The following is a 22,648-nucleotide window of genomic DNA, read 5'->3' on the forward strand; positions in this document are numbered from 1 at the left end:
TTTGAACCGTGTGAGTATGTCTGTTAATTATGTACTGTTTGAACCCTGTGAGTATGTTTGTTAATTATGTACTGTTTGAACCCTGTGAGTATGTCTGTTAATTATGTACTGTTTGAACTCTGTGAGTATGTCTGTTAATTATGTACTGTTTGAACCCTGTGAGTATGTCTGTTAATTATGTACTGTTTGAACCCTGTGGGTATGTCTGTTAATTATGTACTGTTTGAAGCCTGTGAGTATGTCTGTTAATTATGTACTGTTTGAACCCTGTGAGTATGTCTGTTAATTATGTACTGTTTGAAGCCTGTGAGTATGTCTGTTAATTATGTACTGTTTGAAGCCTGTGAGTATGTCTGTTAATTATGTACTGTTTGAACCCTGTGAGTATGTCTGTTAATTATGTACTGTTTGAATGCGAGTTGAGCAGTGAGTACATCTATTAATTACTTATTAATTGGACCTTGACTATGTCTACTAATTACCTCTATTACTTACGGACAATTGGAACATGCCTTTTAGACATGTAGACCTTTAGGGCTCATTACACCAGACCTCTCAGATCTTTTAGCCTCTATTACTTATGGAAACCTTAGAAACCTTTAGACCATTTTTAACCTTTGGACCTTTTTAGACCATTTATATCCTTTAAAACTTTAGACCTTTCGACCCCTTCTACTCCTTAGAACTTCTTAGACCCCTAAGACCCACAAAATAGTTCAGCCTAGTAAGACCTTAAAGATGTCTTCAGACCCCAAATACCCATAAGACCCTAAATACCATTTAAACCCCTTACTCCCACAAGTCCCTTAAAGACCCCAAAGACCCCAAAGACCCTAACTACCCTTAAGACCCTTTATACCCCGAAAGACCCATACAACCCTTTAAGACCCCTAATACTCTTAAATACCCTAAATATCCTTAAGACTGCTTAGACCCATAAGACCCTTAAAACCTCCAAGAAACTTTAAGACCCATAAGATCAATAAGACCCCTAAGACCCAAAAGACCCCAAAGACCCTTTAGACCCATAAGACCTCTAATACCTTTTAAAACCCTTAAGACACCAAAAAACATTTTGGACCCTAAGACGCTGTAGATCCTATCGATCCCATTATAACCACAATAATCCCCTAAGACCAAATATACCTTGTTAGACCTTCTGTCTGAGTGCTTTCTGCAATAGCACTTGAGGGTCACCAGTCATAATCAAATGGCTCCACATCGGTGAATCCAATCATTACCAAGCCAAGAGTGTGCAAAATAGAATTAATTAATTAATCTCTTTCTTTTTTCCAGGTTCTTTGCATCTTGGTTAGTGGCGCAGGGAAAATTCCCATGTGGAATAGAAAAAGTCCCACGTGGAATAGAACAAGTCCCAAGTGGAATAGAAAAAGTCCCAAGTGGAATAGAAAAAGTCCCAAGTGGCAAAGAGGCAATTCTCACGTGTCAAAGAGCAAACGGTGTCCATGACAACAATTTCACCCCCATTATAATCAAACTTTTGGGGAGCCCGTGGGAAACCCATGGGGATAGATGTGTATGACATTTGGACATCCTGAGTTCGATGCTGCACATTCAGTTTTACAAAATAGTTACTGGAAATTCATCAGATCCAGAAATGATGTAATCGACACAATTTATTTACTTCACATAATATAGTGATCCCTCAACCCTCTCCCCGCCTCACTCATCTCCACGCCTCACTCATCTCCTTTACCCACTCACTCATCTCCCTTACCACTCACTCATCTTTACCCACTCACTCATCTCCTTTACCCACTCACTCATCTCGCCCTCTCTCCCCCATCACTCCACTCCTCTCCTCACCCCTTTCCCCCACTCTCCTCTCCAGCCCACTCTCCCCTCTCTCCCTCCTCACTCCTTTCCATCCCTCACTCCTATCCACACCTCACTCATCTCCACCACTCACTCATCTCCTTTACCCCTCACTCAACTCCTCTCCTCTCTCTCCCCCACTCTCCTCTCTCTCCCTCCTCATTCTCCTCTTCCCCTCTCTCCTTCCTCTCCTCACTACTCTCCAACCCCTCCTTCCTCTCCTCACTCCTCTCCAACCCCTCACATCTCTACAACCCTTCCTCACTCATCTCTTTCCCTCACTCTCCTGACCCAATATGATTCATGTTCATGGGGTTTTAACTTGTGTTCTGTCAAGGTCAAAAGATCAAAGGTCAAGGTCACAAAATCGTTAAATTCCGCCTAATTGACTTAAAATTTGAGCAGTGTTTGCATGTTGGGTCACTGAAGCCTATTGGTTATGAGGTCAAAAGGTCAAGGTTGCCTAAAATCGTCAATCCATTTTGTATTTTTTTTCGCTGTTTTCGTCAGGTTTAGCATATGAAAGCAGAAGAAGTCTGAATACAAAGCAGACTCAGACGGGCTTTGCATTTTCAGATAATTTCTAGTTCTTCTCGTTTTTGATCGGATAGAATGTCACACATGTATCATCTGTAAAAAATCTTATTTAGCACGCTATGAAAGTTGTGTAATATATGACATTACAAGTTGGGCTGAAACAGACAGATAGTTTCTAAAATCCTGACCATGAAAGGAAACAGTTACAAAAGGAAGATTTGAACCTTCAGTGTCGCAATTTGGTTTGCCATTCCTCATTGTCAGCAAGGTGCCCTCAGCTCGCCCCTGTCAGCAAGCAAGTGACGAAAGACGATTATAGAATTGTATGAGTATTGAACATTTGGCCACTCTCTTTTGTATTATCCCAGCTCTAATATCCACTCTTATACATATCTGCTTCCTGCAGGTTCGAGTCTTGTGGATGAAAGCTTCCAGAAATACAATGCAAGAGCTGCACACAAATTGAAAGCGAAACATGATTTGCAGGTGCATTGAACAGATGGAACATGTGATGTTAGTGGAAGGAAAGGCAGGAAGAACATATTTAGCAGAAAACAGGAATATAAAGGTTGGTGAAAATGGCCAAGCTTTCTATTTCAGGGTATATATTTGAATTCCTTTATCAACATGACCATTTTTTTCTCTCTCAACATTGCTCTACGGGCTGGCAGGATATGGTAGCCGAGGAGGTATGTACACATGCTTGAGCTATCTCACCTGGGTTTGAATCTCGACCAAGCTCTAAACTATCATCGTGGTGTTTTGCATGCAGGGCAAGACGGAAATGTGTATGCCGTCCCTCGGATAGACAATAAAGTGGATGCCCTGTCTTCTGGCATTAGATAGTCGATATTACAGATCCTACGGTGTTCTTCACGAAGAGTAGACGAGCTATTTCTGGCACCCTGGACAAATTGCAAATCCCTGATCTAACCTACTTGGTCAAGCATCAGGCCACACCAGCCAGCTCATGAAAGACTTCGGCCAAAGGTGTATCCTGTCTGACCCCACCAAAAGTTGGAAATACTTGCGGCCATTAGAGAAAGTATTCTGTCTTCAGTAAAGCATTTTGTCGGTACTGTATTTACTCTATTAACTCTACTAGCAACGGTACCCGCCCTACGGGCAGGGCTTCAATTGGGAGGCCCAAATCAAAAGGCAAAATATCAGAAATGGAAGGTTAAAAAAAAAAAAAAAAAAAAAACATTCATATAAACATCCGTTGAATCATATCACACGCAAATCATCAAAATCAAAACAGTACATGCCGCCCATTTTGAAAAAAGATTGAAATCTGGAAAACGGAAGCAGCCGCTACACGTCTTTCTCAGTCGCACGTTTATGTGTGAAGAGTGCGCGCCGAATCTGTAACACGGAAGCGGCCGCTACACCTGTTTCTCAGTCGCTTTGCACACGCTGCTCTGTTACTTCGGAGCCGCACGTTTATATAGGAAGAGTTCGTCAGGAGTCGATCCACTCTCTCCTGGTATGTAGAATAAACAGTACTTGTAGAATTTCAACAAAAACCACATCACTGTTCATATCGGTAAATATTATTCCATCATGTTTGGAAAAACTGGAAAATTGGAAAAATTGGAAAAATTGGAAAAACAATATAGCCTATTTTACTCCCAGGGGTCCCAGGAATACCCACCCAAAATATCGTTGCGATCGGCTGAACCGTTTTTGCGGTACCTTCGAACGGACAGACAGACATTTGGTGAATTATAGTAAAGATTCATGAGGAATAGATGCAGGCATCAAAAATCCTACATAAACGCACCCATTGGGCGTCAGAGGCCCAACGGATGTATTCGCGGTTTTTTTTTAAATTTATATTTTCCTTAGATTTTTTTTCTTTCATATCCTTTTTCAATCCAAGTCGATGCTCATGTATGTGTATTTGCTCAGAAAATGTGAATCATTGATCCTATTAGGTGGAAGAATCCCATACAAGTCATGAATCTTTTTTTTTTGTGCAAAAATGTTTTTTGTTCTTGGTTTTTCAACATTTTTTCTCTAAAAGGTTGAGGCTCATGGAGGAGTATTTGCTCAAAAAATATGATTCACTAATCCTTTTATTTAGAATGTATATGACCACAACTGTCAAAAATCCTACAACTATGCAGCCATTGAGCATCGGAGGCCCCACAAATGCATTCGTGTAAAGTTTTTAATTTTCATATTTTTATCTCTAAATTATTTGTAACCAAGTTATAGGAGCATATAATGAGGCTCATATCAAGAAAATAATGATATAACATAGTAGTACAACAACATTCATGCCGGGCCTCGAAGGCCCCAGGCCTGCATTCGTGTCGGATTTTTGGGTTATAAGTGAAGAATGAAGATTTTCCCACGAGCCTGAATGAAATTTTTTTTTTAACGTCACTGAATTTTGTGTAACAACATGAAAGTCGGTGAAAATGAAGCTCATTCAAAGAATATATATATATTGTTGCGGGTATGGAATTTGGCCTCCATATCCGCTTGTAAATATGCCCCTATTTCCCCAATACTCCCCAACTCTCCCTTACCCCATTCCCTAGTCCCATTGTCTGTAAACAACACCCAGTAGAGCCGATCTTCCCCTTCATCCCCCCATTAAATGTCGTGCCCAGGTCCACCGCATCACACGTAGACAACTATAGGACATCTTGCTAGTTATTCTTAGTCTATGTCAGTTAAGGACTTGTTTCCATTAATCTTGACTCTTCGTTGCACCAGAATGTGATTATATGGCACCAGTAGTGAGTTTAGGACCTTCCCATACCTCCCCGCATCTCTTCCCCATGAAGAAGCGCCAACTACCACAACTACAACAGCAGAGGGGGGTGGCGCGGCGACGGCGCGGGGAGTGGGCGTCCTCAGTCCGGCTTGGTTAGCCGCCATTGGCCAGGTGCTCGACGGGGTTACCACGAAGGGGCTCCCTGTCGGCCCCTCGTCAAGGGCGGAGCCAGTAACCCCCGCACCCAATGAGAAGCAACGGGCCGATGCCATCTGGGGCGGAGCTAACGAGCCGTGGGCGTGTCACTCCCCGCCGGGGATACGAGCGACTCACCGGAAGTGAGGGAGATGCGCCCCCAGCTTGGAGAAGAGAAGTCGCCACCTGCCAGCGCTGAATATACCTCCCCGCATCTTTGGACCGGACCGAACCGGGTCGATTCTGCCCTGAGCCCAGGTGCACCTGGAGCGATCGACCAACCCGCCTATCCTTGCCATCAATTCCCGTGTGAGTCAGCCTTGTCCCGTTTATCTGTCGTCTGTCGGGGCTATTAATATAAGAGTGTGATTAAGTGCCCACCTTACTGTGCCGTCTCTCTGGCCCCTGTAATCTAACCTTCCGAATATCCCGTAATAGAACCTCCTCCGGAGGCCTTTGAGAACTGAACCCTTGGTGTCGTATCCTATTTGTAATCCCAGCCGTTGTGTCCTTTTCCTCCATTGATTTAGCATAGCGCGATTTGGCCAACGTTCGAGTGGAATCGGGTAAACTGTGCAGACGTGGTCATACCAAAAACCGCTCGGTAAACCAACATCCAAGACCGCGTCTGTAACAATTGGTGTCAGGAGTGTCGGATTCGGACCTGGGACTAAATTTGTTAGGCCCAAATTTTGGGAGGGAGAAATTGATCCGGAGCGCGTTTACAGCGCTCGACGAAATTATAACGGCGAAATTTGATTTTGTTATACGGAAATAAAAACCCGGATTTTGAAAGTCGCGCTATGGCGGATCAAGACAGCTGGGGTCCGGTAGTGGAGAGTGAGGCAGGGTCGATCCAGGACCAAAATGAGGGACATGAGGAGAGCGAAGCAGTGAGGGCGGCAGGTTCGCAAAATGGCGCCTCGCACATAGCTACGGCGGTCGCGCCCGCTGCACAAGTGGGAGGGATGGCCCAAATGCAGGCCCTCATGGAGCAATTTATGGCGCAAATGCAGGCGTCCCTCAAACTGCAGAGTGAGCAATTGGGGGTAATGGGGAACCGGATGGATGCTCAGGGTGAGCGATTGGAGGGCCAAATGGGGTCCAATAGCGAGAAATTGAGGGAGAACATGGGGTCCAATAGCGAGAAATTGAGGGGGGACATGGGGGCAATGAGGGGGGACATGGGGGCCCAGATCGGATGGTTAGGGAGTAGAATAGAGGGACTAGACAACAAATTTGAGGGATTAGACAATAGATTAGGGGAAATACAGGAGGGGTTAATGGGGGTAGAAAATAGAATGGCTGCCCAGGAGAATCAGATAGAGGGAATGCAAAAAGGGTTAGAGGGGTTAGAAAACAGTATGGAAGGCAAATTGAGGGACATGAGGGACCAAGCGGAAAGGGAAGTTAAACAAATGGGGCAGCAGATAGAGGGGGTCAGAATGGGGGTAGAAACCAAACTGGATGCTCACAGGGAGGAAATGGAGCAGATGAGGGTGGCATCTGGGCAGGAGATGCAAGTGATGGGAGAGGAGATCAGAAGAGGTGTGAGTGAGGAGGTCGGAGGAGTGCGCGAGGAGGTGAGGCAGTGTCGGGAGCACATGGAGAAGGAGGTGAGAAAGGGGACTGTAAAATTACAAGGGGGCATAGAGGACCTGACGCAGGAGGTGGAGCAGCTGACGGTGGGACAGACGGAGTTAGTGGAGCAGGTTCAAAAGAACACAGCGGTAATAGGAGGTTTAAAGGCGACACAGAAAGAACTAAAAGATGACTTGATAGCGACGAAGAGGGAATGTCAGATGGTACGTGAGGGACTGACAACGAGGTTGGACGAGGTGATAGAGGTAATGGAGACAAAGGACCGGCAGGTGAGGACGCACATGGAAACGGTCAAGGTAGCCTTGGAGGACGAGCTTGAGGAGACGTACCGGGGAATAAAAGAGGTGAAGCAGAAATTAGAAGAAGTGGAAGAAGGGGTGAGCGAAATTAAGAAGCGACGGAGAGGGGATAACCAAGAGATAAAAGAGGAGATAAAAGAATTGGTCCAAAGTCTGTGTTTGGATCGTGATGATGTGCTCATTAACCGGATGAGGGATTCGCAGGTGATGGAGGAGAAGCGAAGAGGAAGAGGACCCGGTGTAAGTGGTGACCAATATGGTCGTGCGTATGATGCGCCAGGTGATTTGATAAGCTTGGGGGTCGAGATGGACCCGGGTGTTCGTGAGAGGCCGTTGGTGAAGTGTGCGACAGGTCTGGTGTGCGAAAATGGAGGTGTGCGAGAAAGTCCGACTCTGGGGTGTGTGAGGAAAAAGTGCGTGCCAAGGAGTGAGGGTGCTGGCGAGAGTGAGTCGGTCGTGGCGCGTGTGCGAGGGAGCACATGGAGGCGCGGTGTGGTAAGTGTTACAGAGGGTGTAACGGGAGAGTGTGCGCGAGAAAGGTGTGTAACGGACAGGTACATGGGGAAAGAGTGCGCTGTCAAAGGCAAGGAAGAATGCACACCAGTGGTGAGTGTTACAGAGGGTGTAACGGGAGAGTGTGCGCGAGAAAGGTGTGTGACGGACAGGTGCATGAGGAAAGAGTGCGCTGTCAAGAGTAAGGGGGAGTGCGCTGTCAAGAATGGAGGTGAGAGTAGTGAGAGTGACAAGGAGAGTGAGTTGGTTGTGACAGGTGAGCGAGGATGTACACCTGGGATGGAAGGATGCACACCTGGAATGGTAGAGCGTGAGTGGGAATGCACGCTATAGTTGGTGGTAAGGCACGTGGTTGGGTGTGCGAGTGAGAGCACACCTGTGATTGTCACAGAGGAGGTGACCGAGGAAGGGGCGCGAAGAGGTGTGTTGGTGAGGTGTGCGAGCGACGAATGTGTGCCAAGGTGTTCGGTGGTCAGGTGTGTGACCAAGTCGGTGAGTGGAATGAGAGTACCTGGGTGTGTAAGGAAAGGTACGAGGAGCATGGAGACGGCTGGATGTGTGAGCAAGGAACAGGCTGCGGGGTGTAAGCGTCCAGGTGAAGCATCGACGTTAGACGGGGTAGAGTTTAGAACGACTTATAGCCGAATCGGGCCCTCGGTGCGTGCTGGGCCTCGCTTTGAACGGCCGCGTCCGTGCTCCACTAGGCCGAGCGGGCGGCCCGATAGAAAGGGTCGTCATGGCGACCACGTTTTGTTAAGACGTGCCGGCAGGTCGAGATCGGGCCATGGGATGGCTCCACGCCAGGGTGGTGCGTGGGATCTCGGCCCGGGTAAACCTCCTTCCCTGCACCGAATGCGGGACGTATCCAGCCGCTGGCACCAAACAACCCGCATTCATGGCTTGGCTGTACGAAGCCGGGCTTTGGACAGGAATTGGCGCACCGAGAGGCATTAGTGAGTAGACTGTGTGATGAGGTTAGTGTTTTGGCCCCAAAATTAGAGAAAAACAAAATTTGATGATTGGCAAAGGATGGGCAGTAGTGATTGGCAGATGATGAGTAGTGATTGGCAAATTTTTGATTGGTTGAAATTTGATGTGCAAAATTGGTAGTGAGCGATGTGCCCGGTGGGTAAGGGTGGCATCCCTGCCACCCTTCCCAGGGGGGGCAAATGCGCTATAGTTTATGGGGTGATGGCAGTGAAAACTAGCCCGGGTGGGTTAGGATATGGTGTGTAGGGATCTAGCGAAGATGACATTAGGTAACGTTAAGGTTAGTTAGTGACTGATACCTGTAGTGGGGACGCAGGTAGATTAGTGTGGATTATAATGACGAGGGAGCGCAATAGTTTAAAGGGACGACTGGGAAGCGCAAGTTTCAGAGGGGAGGAGTTAGATGAGATGATGCTGTGTGAGAAGTGGAGCAGTGTGGAGCAGGGTATGAGTAGTGAGTGTTGTGGATCAGCGCGAATGCGCTTGGGGAGAGAAGGGTGCAGGTGGCACCAGGTGTGAGAGCACAGGTGTGCAGGTACAGGTGTGTGGAGAGAGTTGGAGTAAGTGGTACGGAGTGGTGTGCATGGTGTGAATGGGGGAAGAGTGGACCCCCATCACGGATACCCGGGGCGGGTAGTGTAAGTGTTAGGTAGAGGGTACAGGTAAATTGTGGTTGGATATTGGCATTTGTGGTGCGGTTGCAGAATGGTATTGTGGATGGGTGCATTAGTGTTGTGGAAATGGCTGGGCGTGTAGCCTGTTAGTGTGTGTAGTTGGTTGGGCACTCCACCACTGTGAGGATGTCGGCCAGGTGAGGCCGCAGGTGGGCTCTGGGAGCCGGTAGTTGTGAGTGGGTGCCTGAGGATCCCGGGTGTGGATCGGGTAGCCCAGTGCCAGAGAGGGCACCGAGTGGGGAGAGCGCCAGAGGGCCTTCCCCAGGTAGTTAGGTTAGGGTAAGGAGCAGGTAAGCTCGGAGGCAACTGCAGTGGTGGAGGTGTGCAGGTGGGTAGACCTGCTGGGAGAGCTACATGTCGCGGCCCAGAAATTGTGCGAGGGCACCGAGTGTTGAATCGGGGGAGTGAGACCCCAAATTGGAAAGCACCACAGTTTGGCCAATGGGAATTGGTTTTTAGAACCCATAGTGTAAGAGGGCCAATGGTTTGGCCGGAGAAAGACCCCGGGTAGTGTAAAGTTGTTAAAGTCATTTAGGAGATAGTTAGGATTGATGAACCTGTCGCACCATACGCAGCCACTTACCTGTGGTGATGATGATGACTCCACACCTGTGTTTTCTTTGTTTTGTGTTGCAGGAAATGAAATTGCTGGGAGGATTTGTGAGACGCATCACGACGTGGATGAGACATTGGGGTGATTCCATCTCTCCCTCCCTAGGAGGGACTGATGATGAATTGGTAATGGCAAATTATGATGTTGAGTTGGAGATGGCAAATTTTGATGAGAGTTGAGAATGGCAAATTGGATTGGTTAGGAGGGAGAGAAGACGAATTTGGTATATGGGAGGAACGGGGAAGACAGTAGGGATGTTTGTTGATTGGTAAAATAGATGTTTATGGGTAGTGTTGTGTTTTGTGGATACAGTAAGGGGTAAGGGAGGGGCCATGTAGGTTACCTGGTGGGGGGGGGGGGAGCATACGGTAGGAACGTACCTGTCTCACCTGGTTCCCATGTGCCCCCAGTGTGCATCATCTTACATTGCGTGCACTTTTGCGCCCTTACCACCTTACTCACTTGTCTTTTCTTTTGTCTCCCACCTCCGAGGATCTGGCTTTGGGGCAGAGAGAGAGGAGAGAGAGGTGCTGGCTCTGCAGTTGTGGGCCTGCACTTTCGCTGCTTGCTGCTGGGATCGATACACCATATGGACCGCAATGTTTGTGGCCACCCACCATGGACCGCAGTTCTTGCGGCCAAGCACCACCCATGGATGGACCTATGGGTCAACGTGGCACCTATGCCATACAAGGTGAACCACTAATAGTTGGCCCCTGGCGGCCACAATAAAGAAATGGACGCGGTTGGCGCCTTTCTTTATTTTTGAAAGCGGAAAGAAGGCCAAGTGCACCACAGGAAGAGCAAGAGACACCTGCAGGGTTAGGGGTTGTTGTTTTTATTTTAATGAACAATGGTGGTGCACCGGATGGTGCTGACAGTACATGATGGGGTGGTGCTTTTGGTGCTGGGAAGGGGTGCTCTGCACATTATTAAAGGCCGTAGGCCACAGAGCACTCGTGGGTTGGTGTATCGATGCTAGCATGCGTGCTCTCTCTATGCATAACATCTGCATGTGTTCCTCCAAAAACAGGTCCTGGATCGTAGTGTAAATATCAGCGTAGTCTTGTAAATAATGCTCCCTACCGGCTGTATGTTTAGTTTGCGAATTCTTTCCGGATTCGGTTATCCTGTGGGTGTGTTTCTGTGAGGAGAAGGGTGCAACGTCGCAGGGGGACATATTTACTCATTTGTGAATATCTGTAAAACTGTCGCACTCAGGGTAGAGTTAATAGTAGAGGGAACTACATCGGAGTGCCACACTAAAATAGGTAAAAATTTATCGGGTCGGGACGCCCCGAGGGTAGAGAAGGGTGCAATGTTGCGGGTATGGAATTTGGCCTCCATATCCGCTTGTAAATATGCCCCTATTTCCCCAATACTCCCCAACTCTCCCTTACCCCATTCCCTAGTCCCATTGTCTGTAAACAACACCCAGTAGAGCCGATCTTCCCCTTCATCCCCCCATTAAATGTCGTGCCCAGGTCCACCGCATCACACGTAGACAACTATAGGACATCTTGCTAGTTATTCTTAGTCTATGTCAGTTAAGGACTTGTTTCCATTAATCTTGACTCTTCGTTGCACCAGAATGTGATTATATGGCACCAGTAGTGAGTTTAGGACCTTCCCATACCTCCCCGCATCTCTTCCCCATGAAGAAGCGCCAACTACCACAACTACAACAGCAGAGGGGGGTGGCGCGGCGACGGTGCGGGGAGTGGGCGTCCTCAGTCCGGCTTGGTTAGCCGCCATTGGCCAGGTGCTCGACGGGGTTACCACGAAGGGGCTCCCTGTCGGCCCCTCGTCAAGGGCGGAGCCAGTAACCCCCGCACCCAATGAGAAGCAACGGGCCGATGCCATCTGGGGCGGAGCTAACGAGCCGTGGGCGTGTCACTCCCCGCCGGGGATACGAGCGACTCACCGGAAGTGAGGGAGATGCGCCCCCAGCTTGGAGAAGAGAAGTCGCCACCTGCCAGCGCTGAATATACCTCCCCGCATCTTTGGACCGGACCGAACCGGGTCGATTCTGCCCTGAGCCCAGGTGCACCTGGAGCGATCGACCAACCCGCCTATCCTTGCCATCAATTCCCGTGTGAGTCAGCCTTGTCCCGTTTATCTGTCGTCTGTCGGGGCTATTAATATAAGAGTGTGATTAAGTGCCCACCTTACTGTGCCGTCTCTCTGGCCCCTGTAATCTAACCTTCCGAATATCCCGTAATAGAACCTCCTCCGGAGGCCTTTGAGAACTGAACCCTTGGTGTCGTATCCTATTTGTAATCCCAGCCGTTGTGTCCTTTTCCTCCATTGATTTAGCATAGCGCGATTTGGCCAACGTTCGAGTGGAATCGGGTAAACTGTGCAGACGTGGTCATACCAAAAACCGCTCGGTAAACCAACATCCAAGACCGCGTCTGTAACAATATTGTACAGCATCGTTTTTGCAACAAAAAAAAACCTTGTGGGCCTCTGAGACCCATATCACTGCATCCAAGGGTTAATAATTGTTTCAGGGCATTAAAATAAAGATGTAGATATCAAACAAGTTAGATATTGTAGGAGATAAAACAGCTGTGGAGTATAGCTAGGCGGTGTATTAGCTCAATGCGACGTCAACATTTGTGTGGCTATGATTTCATATGGAACAAATTGTTTGTTTTTATATGACTGTGTAATGTTTGTTGAGGTGAAATGTTTATTCTAAAAGTTGAGTTACTGTATGTCATAAAAAATGAAAAATAATAATATTTCAGCCAGACTTTATTCTTTAAGTTGTGTGGAGGGATCGCAAGAGTCCAGGAGGTTTCTGGTTACTTCCGTATCAAGAACCATTGGTTAATTATCCTTAGTTTGTAGAGGGAAGGGCTTTCGCAAATGTTCTTGCTCTGAATACAATTGGAAATGTGGAGTGAAAAAGGATAAGGGTAAAATAAAGGTCAATCATGTGTTGCTTGGCTGTGTAAATGCCATTTTAGATTGCTGGGATGCTTTATAGTGCTCTGTCTCGGGGGGAATGAGCACACACGCCACACATCCATCGCCCACATCGGCGGGTACTCGGTACGTGGTACGAGCTAACCGTAGTGCTCGGTACACCGAGTTGTGTGTACGCTTCTCACATCGTGCGCTCGTCCCGATAATGATCCTTCCACAGGTTCTCTTTTCAGCAGGGGGATCCGAGGATATCGCCAAACCATCCGACCGGTAGTAACAACGGGCGGTTTGTACAAAGGGTACAAGTGATTTATCAATGTCCTACAACGGACAGACGTTAAAGTCCAAACCTGCATTTATTTAAAATATATAATACAAGTGCACGAATCTTGTGTACTTGTACTTTATAGTTTAAATAAATGGAGGTTTGGACTTTAACCGCTGTTGGTTGGACACTGATCAGTTAAATAACCTCAGGATGTTGTAAACAAATGCTTCTGTGAAAAATACTCAACTCTAAGGCAATAAACTTAAGCAAAATGCAAGGGGCATTCATAATGTTGGGAGTGTCGTTGAAGCTGAAGGGAAAGGTGTATGCTGCATGTGTGAGAAGTGTTATGATTTATGGGAGCGAGACATGGGTAATGAACGTAGAGCAGCAACGAAGGTTGGAAAGGGTGGAAATGCGAATGGTTCGACGGATGTGCGGAGTATCGTTGAGAGAGAGGAAGACAAATGATGAATTGCGAAAGATGATGGGAATAGAGCCTGTGATTGATGTTATGAAGGGAAACAGGTTGAGATGGTTTGGTCATGTATTGAGGAAGGATGAAAGTGACTGGTTGAGAAGAGTGATGGAAGTTAATGTAGAAGGAAGTAGAGGACGGGGAAGACCGAGAAAGACTTGGCTAAAGATGGTGGAAGAAGAAATGCGGGCAAGGGGGTTAACAAGGGGAGATGCAGAAAATAGGGCAAAATGGAGAAGGTTGTCATGGGGACCGCAAGGCTAACCCCCGCTCTAGCAGGGAAAATGGCCTTTAAAATGCATGTTGTTGTTGTTGTTGTTGTATTCATAATGTGCAAAGCAATTGTTGAACTAGAAAGCATCTCAAAATGCAAAACCCATCCGTGTCCGCTTTGTACTCGAACTAAACATAACGAAAACGACAGTGAATTTTTTTTTTACATTTTATTAATTTTTGTTCTCCATATTCTCATAATAAAGGATTGTTGAAGATTTGATGACAAAAGCTCAATTGGCAAATATATTATGGCCTAGCCCTAGGCCTAGACAGACACATGAAAGCTCAATGGTAAATAAATAAAGTAAAGCGGAAGCGATATTTAAAAAAACCGAGCGTCTCGTGCTTGACGAGCTGCACCCGAGGCTAATATGAGCTATTTATAGTCACTATGACTTTTCTTTTTCACAGTTTGACCCAATTTTTATTGATTTTCTCCATGTTCTCGTCATAAGGGTTTGTTGAAAAAGTACATACAAAAGCTCAGATGGTAAAATAAGTTATGGCATGGACAGACGACAGACAGACACACACAGAAGTGATTGCAAAACCCCGTCGCCACTGCATGGGGAGAGGAGGTGGAGGAAGGGGCTAATAAACGCCAAATATTTAGTTCCTAATAAACAAACAGATGCAATACTTGCAGAAGACAAAATGATTGCTGAATTATCCATACTTCTAGTATGAAAAATAAATGGTTGGCATTTTTGAGACAATTTCACACATGCATACCTGCAATCCTTCCCCCCCTCCCCCCTTACTCCTGTTCAGATGTTTCGGGTATTACAGATCATCTCTCAGTGGATTCTGCTTTCTATAGCCTCACTCCTCCGTCTCATTCATTCCATCCTCTTGTCCTCATTCTTCGCAGATCACATGTACGTTCTTCCAGAATTCCACAGCTGGTTTCCCTCCCCAATTCCAAGCTCCATTGCTCACCTCAATTGGTTCAACTCTCCATTTTCTCTTTCCTGTGGAACTAACTCTCCCAGTGTCTGTTGTCCTGTACCACTCCCTCCAGTTTATCAAGAGTGCACGGAATCACAACCTCATTTTCCGCATACTCAACTCTGCTCTTCGACGACCGCTGACCACCTCTGACCCCTTTCCTTTCAGCAACTCAACGACTTATGTGTTGTATTTCGTTCCCTGTTACCTTTTGTCTACTCTCAATTTGTGAACTTGCTGTCTCCTATCGTCTAGCTCCACCATGTGCCAAAAGTTGTGTATATAAAAATAAAAATAAAATCCTCTCAAAATTTACTTTCTCTGCAACAATTGTCGCGTCATTTCTCTCATTTTGGTTGTTCAATATTCTGCAATGGTTTATTTTATACATTTAAATTTGGTTGACACTTTTCACAACAAAGGCAAAACACAAGTGTTACGTGATTTTTCTAAAATCTAAGAATGATGACATCATTGTCATCATTGTCGTCATTGCTGTCATCAACATCATTGTCGTCATTGCTGTCATCAACATCATTGTCATCATTGCTGTCATCAACATTATTGTCATCATGGCTGTCATCAACATCAACATCATTGTCATAATTGCTGTCATCAACATTATTGTCAACATTGCTGTCATCAACATCAACATCATTGTCATAATTGCTGTCATCAACATCATTGTCATCATTGCTGTCATCAACATCATGGTCATCATTGCTGTCATCAACAACATTGTCATCATTGCTGTCATCAACATTATTGTCATCATTGCTGTCATCAACATCAACATCATTGTCATAATTGCTGTCATCAACATCAACATCATTGTCATAATTGCTGTCATCAACATCATTGTCGTCATTGCTGTCATCAACATCATGGTCATCATTGCTGTCATCAACAACATTGTCATCATTGCTGTCATCAACATTATTGTCATCATTGCTGTCATCAACATCATCATTGCCATAATTGCTGTCATCAACATCATTGTCGTCATTGCTGTCTTCAACATCATGGTCATCATTGCTGTCATCAACGTCATTGTCATCATTGCTGTCATCAACATCAACATCATTGTCATAATTGCTGTCATCAACATCATTGTCAACATTGCTGTCATCAACATCATGGTCATCATTGCTGTCATCAACATCAACATCATTGTCATCATTGCTGTCATCAACATCATGGTCATCATTGCTGTCATCAACATCAACATCATTGTCATCATTGCTGTCATCAACATCAAAATCATTGTCAACATTGCTGTCATCAACATCAACATCAACATCAAAATCATTGTCAACATTGCTGTCATCAACATCAACATCATTGTCATAATTGCTGTCATCAACATCAATGTCATCATTGCTGTCATCAACATCATGGTCATCATTGCTGTCATCAACAACATTGTCACCATTGCTGTCATCAACAACATTGTCATCATTGCTGTCATCAACATCAACATCATTGTCATAATTGCTGTCATCAACATAATTGTCAACACTGCTGTCATCAACATCAACATCATTGTCATAATTGCTGTCATCAACATCATTGTCATAATTGCTGTCATCAACATCAACATCATTGTCATAATTGCTGTCATCAACAACATTGTCATTATTGCTGTCATCAACATCAACATCATTGTCATAATTGCTGTCATCAACATCAACATCATTGTCATAATTGCTGTCATCAACATCATTGTCATAATTGCTGTCATCAACATCATTGTCAACATTGCTGTTATCAACATCATTGTGATCATTGCTGTCATCAACATCATTGTCATCATTGCTGTCATCAACCTCATTGTCGTCATTGCTGTCATCAACATCATTGTCATAATTGCTGTCATCAACATCATTGTCATAATTGCTGTCATCAACATCATTGTCATCATTGCTGTCATCAACATCAACATCATTGTCATCATTGCTGTCATCAACATCATGGTCATCATTGCTGTCATCAACATCAACATCATTGTCATCATTGCTGTCATCAACATCAAAATCATTGTCAACATTGCTGTCATCAACATCAACATCAACATCAAAATCATTGTCAACATTGCTGTCATCAACATCGACATCATTGTCATAATTGCTGTCATCAACATCAATGTCATCATTGCTGTCATCAACATCATGGTCATCATTGCTGTCATCAACAACATTGTCACCATTGCTGTCATCAACAACATTGTCATCATTGCTGTCATCAACATCAACATCATTGTCATAATTGCTGTCATCAACATAATTGTCAACACTGCTGTCATCAACATCAACATCATTGTCATAATTGCTGTCATCAACATCATTGTCATAATTGCTGTCATCAACATCAACATCATTGTCATAATTGCTGTCATCAACAACATTGTCATTATTGCTGTCATCAACATCAACATCATTGTCATAATTGCTGTCATCAACATCAACATCATTGTCATAATTGCTGTCATCAACATCATTGTCATAATTGCTGTCATCAACATCATTGTCAACATTGCTGTTATCAACATCATTGTGATCATTGCTGTCATCAACATCATTGTCATCATTGCTGTCATCAACCTCATTGTCGTCATTGCTGTCATCAACATCATTGTCATAATTGCTGTCATCAACATCATTGTCATAATTGCTGTCATCAACATCATTGTCATAATTGCTGTCATCAACATCAACATTATTGTCACAATTGCTGTCATCAACATCAACATCATTGTCATAATTGCTGTCATCAACATCATTGTCATAATTGCTGTCATCAACATCAACATCATTGTCATCAACATCATTGTGATCATTGCTGTCATCAACATCATTGTCATAATTGCTGTCATCAACATCATTGTCATAATTGCTGTCATCAACATCAACATTATTGTCATCATTGCTGTCATCAACGTCGTTGTGATCATTGCTGTCATAAACATCATTCTGATCATTGCTGTCATCAACATCATTGTCATAATTGCTGTCATCAACATCAACATTATTGTCATCATTGCTGTCATCAACATCATTGTCATCATTGCTGTCATCAACATCATTGTGATCATTGCTGTCATCAACATCATTGTCATAATTGCTGTCATCAACATCAACATTATTGTCATCATTGCTGTCATCAACATCATTGTCATCATTGCTGTCATCAACATCATTGTGATCATTGCTGTCATCAACATCATTGTCATAATTGCTGTCATCAACATCATTGTCATAATTGCTCTCATCAACATCAACATTATTGTCATCATTGCTGTCATCAACATCAACATCATTATCATAATTGCTGTCATCAACATCATTGTCATAATTGCTGTCATCAACATCATTGTCATAATTGCTGTCATCAACATCAACATCATTGTCGTCATTGCTGTCATCAACATCATGATCATCATTGCTGTCATCAACATCAACATCATTGTCATCATTGCTGTCATCAACATCATTGTCATCATTGCTGTCATCAACATCATTGTCATCATTGCTGTCATCAACATCATTGTCATCATTGCTGTCATCAACATCACTGTCATCGTTGCTGTCATCAACATCATTGTCATCATTGCTGTCATCAACATCATTGTCATCATTGCTGTCATCAACATCATTGTCATCATTGCTGTCATCAACATCATTGTCATCATTGCTGTCATCAACATCACTGTCATCATTGCTGTCATCAACATCATTGTCATCATTGCTGTCATCAACATCATTGTCATCATTGCTGTCATCAACATCATTGTCATCATTGCTGTCATCAACATAATTGTCATAATTGCTGTCATCAACATCATTGTCAACATTGCTGTCATCAACATCATTGTCAACATTGCTGTCATCAACATCATTGTCATCATTGCTGTCATCAACATCATTGTCATCATTGCTGTCATCAACATCATTGTCATCATTGCTGTCATCAACATCATTGTCATCATTGCTGTCATCAACATCACTGTCATCATTGCTGTCATCAACATCACTGTCATCATTGCTGTCATCAACATCATTGTCATCATTGCTGTCATCAACATCATTGTCATCATTGCTGTCATCAACATCATTGTCATAATTGCTGTCATCAACATCATTGTCATCATTGCTGTCATCAACATCATTGTCATCATTGCTGTCATCAACATCATTGTCATCATTGCTGTCATCAACATCATTGTCATCATTGCTGTCATCAACATCACTGTCATCATTGCTGTCATCAACATCATTGTCATCATTGCTGTCATCAACATCATTGTCATCATTGCTGTCATCAACATCATTGTCATCATTGCTGTCATCAACATCATTGTCATCATTGCTGTCATCAACATCATTGTCATCATTGCTGTCATCAACATCACTGTCATCATTGCTGTCATCAACATCATTGTCATCATTGCTGTCATCAACATCATTGTCATCATTGCTGTCATCAACATCATTGTCATCATTGCTGTCATCAACATCATTGTCATCATTGCTGTCATCAACATCATTGTCAACATTGCTGTCATCAACATCATTGTCATCATTGCTGTCATCAACATCATTGTCAACATTGCTGTCATCAACATCATTGTCATCATTGCTGTCATCAACATCATTGTCATCATTGCTGTCATCAACATCATTGTCATCATTGCTGTCATCAACATCATTGTCATCATTGCTGTCATCAACATCATTGTCAACATTGCTGTCATCAACATCATTGTCATCATTGCTGTCATCAACATCATTGTCATCATTGCTGTCATCAACATCATTGTCATCATTGCTGTCATCAACATCATTGTCATCATTGCTGTCATCAACATCATTGTCAACATTGCTGTCCTCAACATCATGGTCATCATTGCTGTCATCAACATCAACATCATTGCTGTCATCAATATCATTGTCAACATTGCTGTCATCAACATCATTGTCATCATTGCTGTCATCAACATCATTGTCATCATTCCTGTCATCAACATCATTGTCATCATTGCTGTCATCAACATCATTGTCATCATTGCTGTCATCAACATCATTGTCATCATTGCTGTCATCAACATCACTGTCATCATTGCTGTCATCAACATCACTGTCATCATTGCTGTCATCAACATCATTGTCATCATTGCTGTCATCAACATCATTGTCAACATTGCTGTCATCAACATCATTGTCATCATTGCTGTCATCAACATCATGGTCATCATTGCTGTCATCAACATCATTGTCAGTGTGTCTGTCTATTCGTCTGTTCCAGGTTACGCTGGTTGGCTCGTTTGAAGCTTGATGTAACGTGAGTGTCTCCTGGCAAGATTGAATAATGTATCATATCGGTTTATTAAAAGCTGATTTTCAAAATTCGCTTTCAGATTTCCCGATCGGAACTCATGGCCTAAATAATTATGTTGAAATCTAGAGTGAAATCACAACATATTTAGGAAAAATAATATTCTTTAATTAAATAATTAAATAATAGGCTCCACGAGACGTGAGGTAAGAATGTCTCCAAAATTCTCTTTTTTTTTTCTTTTTTTTACTTTTTAAAAGATAATTATTACCTCCGCCACAAAAGATGGATGTAGGTTATGTTTTCACCCCTGTCTGTTTGTCTGTCCGTTTGTGAACAAGATATCTCAAAATGTTGCAGACGGATTCGGACGAAATTTGTCAGAGATGTAGCGAATGTGACAAGGACGAAATGATTCGATTTTGGTGAAGATCCGGATTCGGATCCGGCTACTAGAATTTTAAAAGTGATTCTTCACCATTGGGAGATCGGGCCAACAACGATAGATAGAAGGATATCTCAAAAAGTTGTGGACAGATTTGGACGAAACTTGGTGGACCGGTTGAGTGTCTGAAAAGGACGATTCGATTCGATTCGACTTTGGTGAAGATCTGAATATAGATTCGGTTATGAGAATTATTTAATTATTAAGTGATTTTTCAGCATTGGGAGATAGGGCCAAAAACGATACATAGAAGGATATCTCAAAAAGTTATCGATGGATTTGGACGAAACTTGTTGGGCAGGTTGTGTGTGTGACAAGGAAGAATCGATTGAATTTTGGTGAAGATCCGGATCCGGATCCAGCGAGTAGAATTTAACTGATTCTTCACCATTGAGTGATATGGCCAAAAACGAGGGGTAGATCGGGGTATGAAAGACTGGCCCGATGGTGATTCCTGTGATTGATTTTGATTAAATGTGATTCCGTATTGTGATTTTCTGGTCTACTCTGAGATACAAAACGTAAACTGTTCACCAGGCAGAGGTATGCTCTCTACTGAGTGCCGTTCTCGTTTTATGTCTGATTTTATTTTACACCGTAGAGTGGCATCAGTCACGATCTTTTTGGATTCGGATTCTTCTTTTATTACACATTTTAACGTATGGCAATACATACAACATGGAATCGCAGGTTGATTATTAACAGTGCGTTCAGGTATGACCTCGGCATACAGGATGACCTCGAGATACGCACATTCTCGAAGCTGTCTAGCCTGGGTTTGAATCCAGACCTAGATATAAACTATCATCCCGGTGTTTCACAGGCCGGTAAATCTTCATCAATGTGTGTCCCTCCGATGGACATTAAACTGACTATCGCTGGCATCGCCAGCACCCTGAACAAGTTACAAATTCCTGCCCAACCGACTGCTGGAAGGGCAATGACAAACCACCCAGTATAACTCTTGCTGAGGATGCTGCTTTGTAACGAGTATGGTATATCAGATATCAAATAAAAGTTTCCAACTGAATAGCAAAAGCAAAAAAAAAAAAAACTGAAAAGGAAATTAAAGCTGTTTAATAAACAAGTAAACGAACAAACATGTTTTCGGGCTACATACTTTAATTTTTTTAAATTTTGAAACAAAAAATTTTTTTAATTAAAAAATAAATAAATAATAATTACATTTTGATAGATGAATATGTACCACAAAAGAGGACAGTGGGCCAAATTTCAGCTCTCTAGGACGTATGGAACCTAGAAAACGAGCGGATCAAAGATTTGAAACAGGACAAACAAACAAGGTGCAGATGAAGTTAAAGAAAAGTTTGTAATAACAAGGATAGAGCATGCACACGTAGAGAGGATAGGGGGAGTGGGGAAGAGAAGAATGGGGGAGAGGAGGATGTGGGAGAGGGGAGTGGGAAGGAGAGGAGTGGGGAAGAGGGGCGTGGGGAAGAGGAGAATGGGGGAGAGGAGGATGTGGGAGAGGGGAGTGGGAAGGAGAGGACTGGGGAAGAGGGGAGTGGGGAAGAAGGGAGTGGGGAAGAAGGGAGTGGGGAAGAGGGGAGTGGGGAAGAGGGGAGTGGGGAAGAGGGGAGTGGGGAAGAGGGGAGTGGGGAAGAGGGGAGTGGGGAAGAGGGGAGTGGTGGAGACAGGGGAGTGGGGAAGGGACAGGGGAGTGGGGGAGACAAGGAAGTGGCGGAGACAGGGGAGAGAGAGTGGAGTGGTGGAGAGAGGGGAGTGGAGTGGTGGAGAGAGGGGAGTGGAGTGGTGGAGAGAGGGGAGTGGATTGGTGGGGAGAGGGGAGTGGAGTGGTGGAGAGAGGGGAGTGGGGAGAGAGGGCGTGAGGTGAGACGGAGTGGGGGAGACAGGGGAGTGGTGGAGACAAGGGAGTGGGGGAGACAGGGGAAGGAGAGTGGACTTGTGGAGAAAGGCGAGTGGGGAAGGGAGAGGGGAGTGGGGGAGAAAGAGAGTGGGT

At 44.3% G+C, this 22,648-nt stretch overlaps 1 protein-coding gene and 1 long non-coding RNA gene across 2 annotated transcripts in view; one reads left to right on the forward strand and one right to left on the reverse strand.

Moving 5' to 3' along the window:
* Window positions 1-22,648, reverse strand: part of LOC137423071 (regulating synaptic membrane exocytosis protein 4) — a 375,068-nt gene that overhangs the window by 212,877 nt on the left and 139,543 nt on the right. The gene's annotated exons all lie outside the window — the stretch shown is intronic.
* The window catches only part of LOC137423072 (uncharacterized), a 135,469-nt gene continuing 133,012 nt past the window's right edge, over window positions 20,192-22,648 (forward strand). Inside the window, exon 1 of the long non-coding RNA XR_010983636.2 lies at window positions 20,192-20,228. This is a non-coding gene — a long non-coding RNA (uncharacterized LOC137423072). The remainder of the gene's footprint in view (window positions 20,229-22,648) is intronic.

Source organism: Myxine glutinosa, chromosome 3, assembly GCF_964187855.1.
Source record: "Myxine glutinosa chromosome 3, kmMyxGlut1.1, whole genome shotgun sequence".
NCBI lineage: Eukaryota > Metazoa > Chordata > Myxini > Myxiniformes > Myxinidae > Myxine > Myxine glutinosa.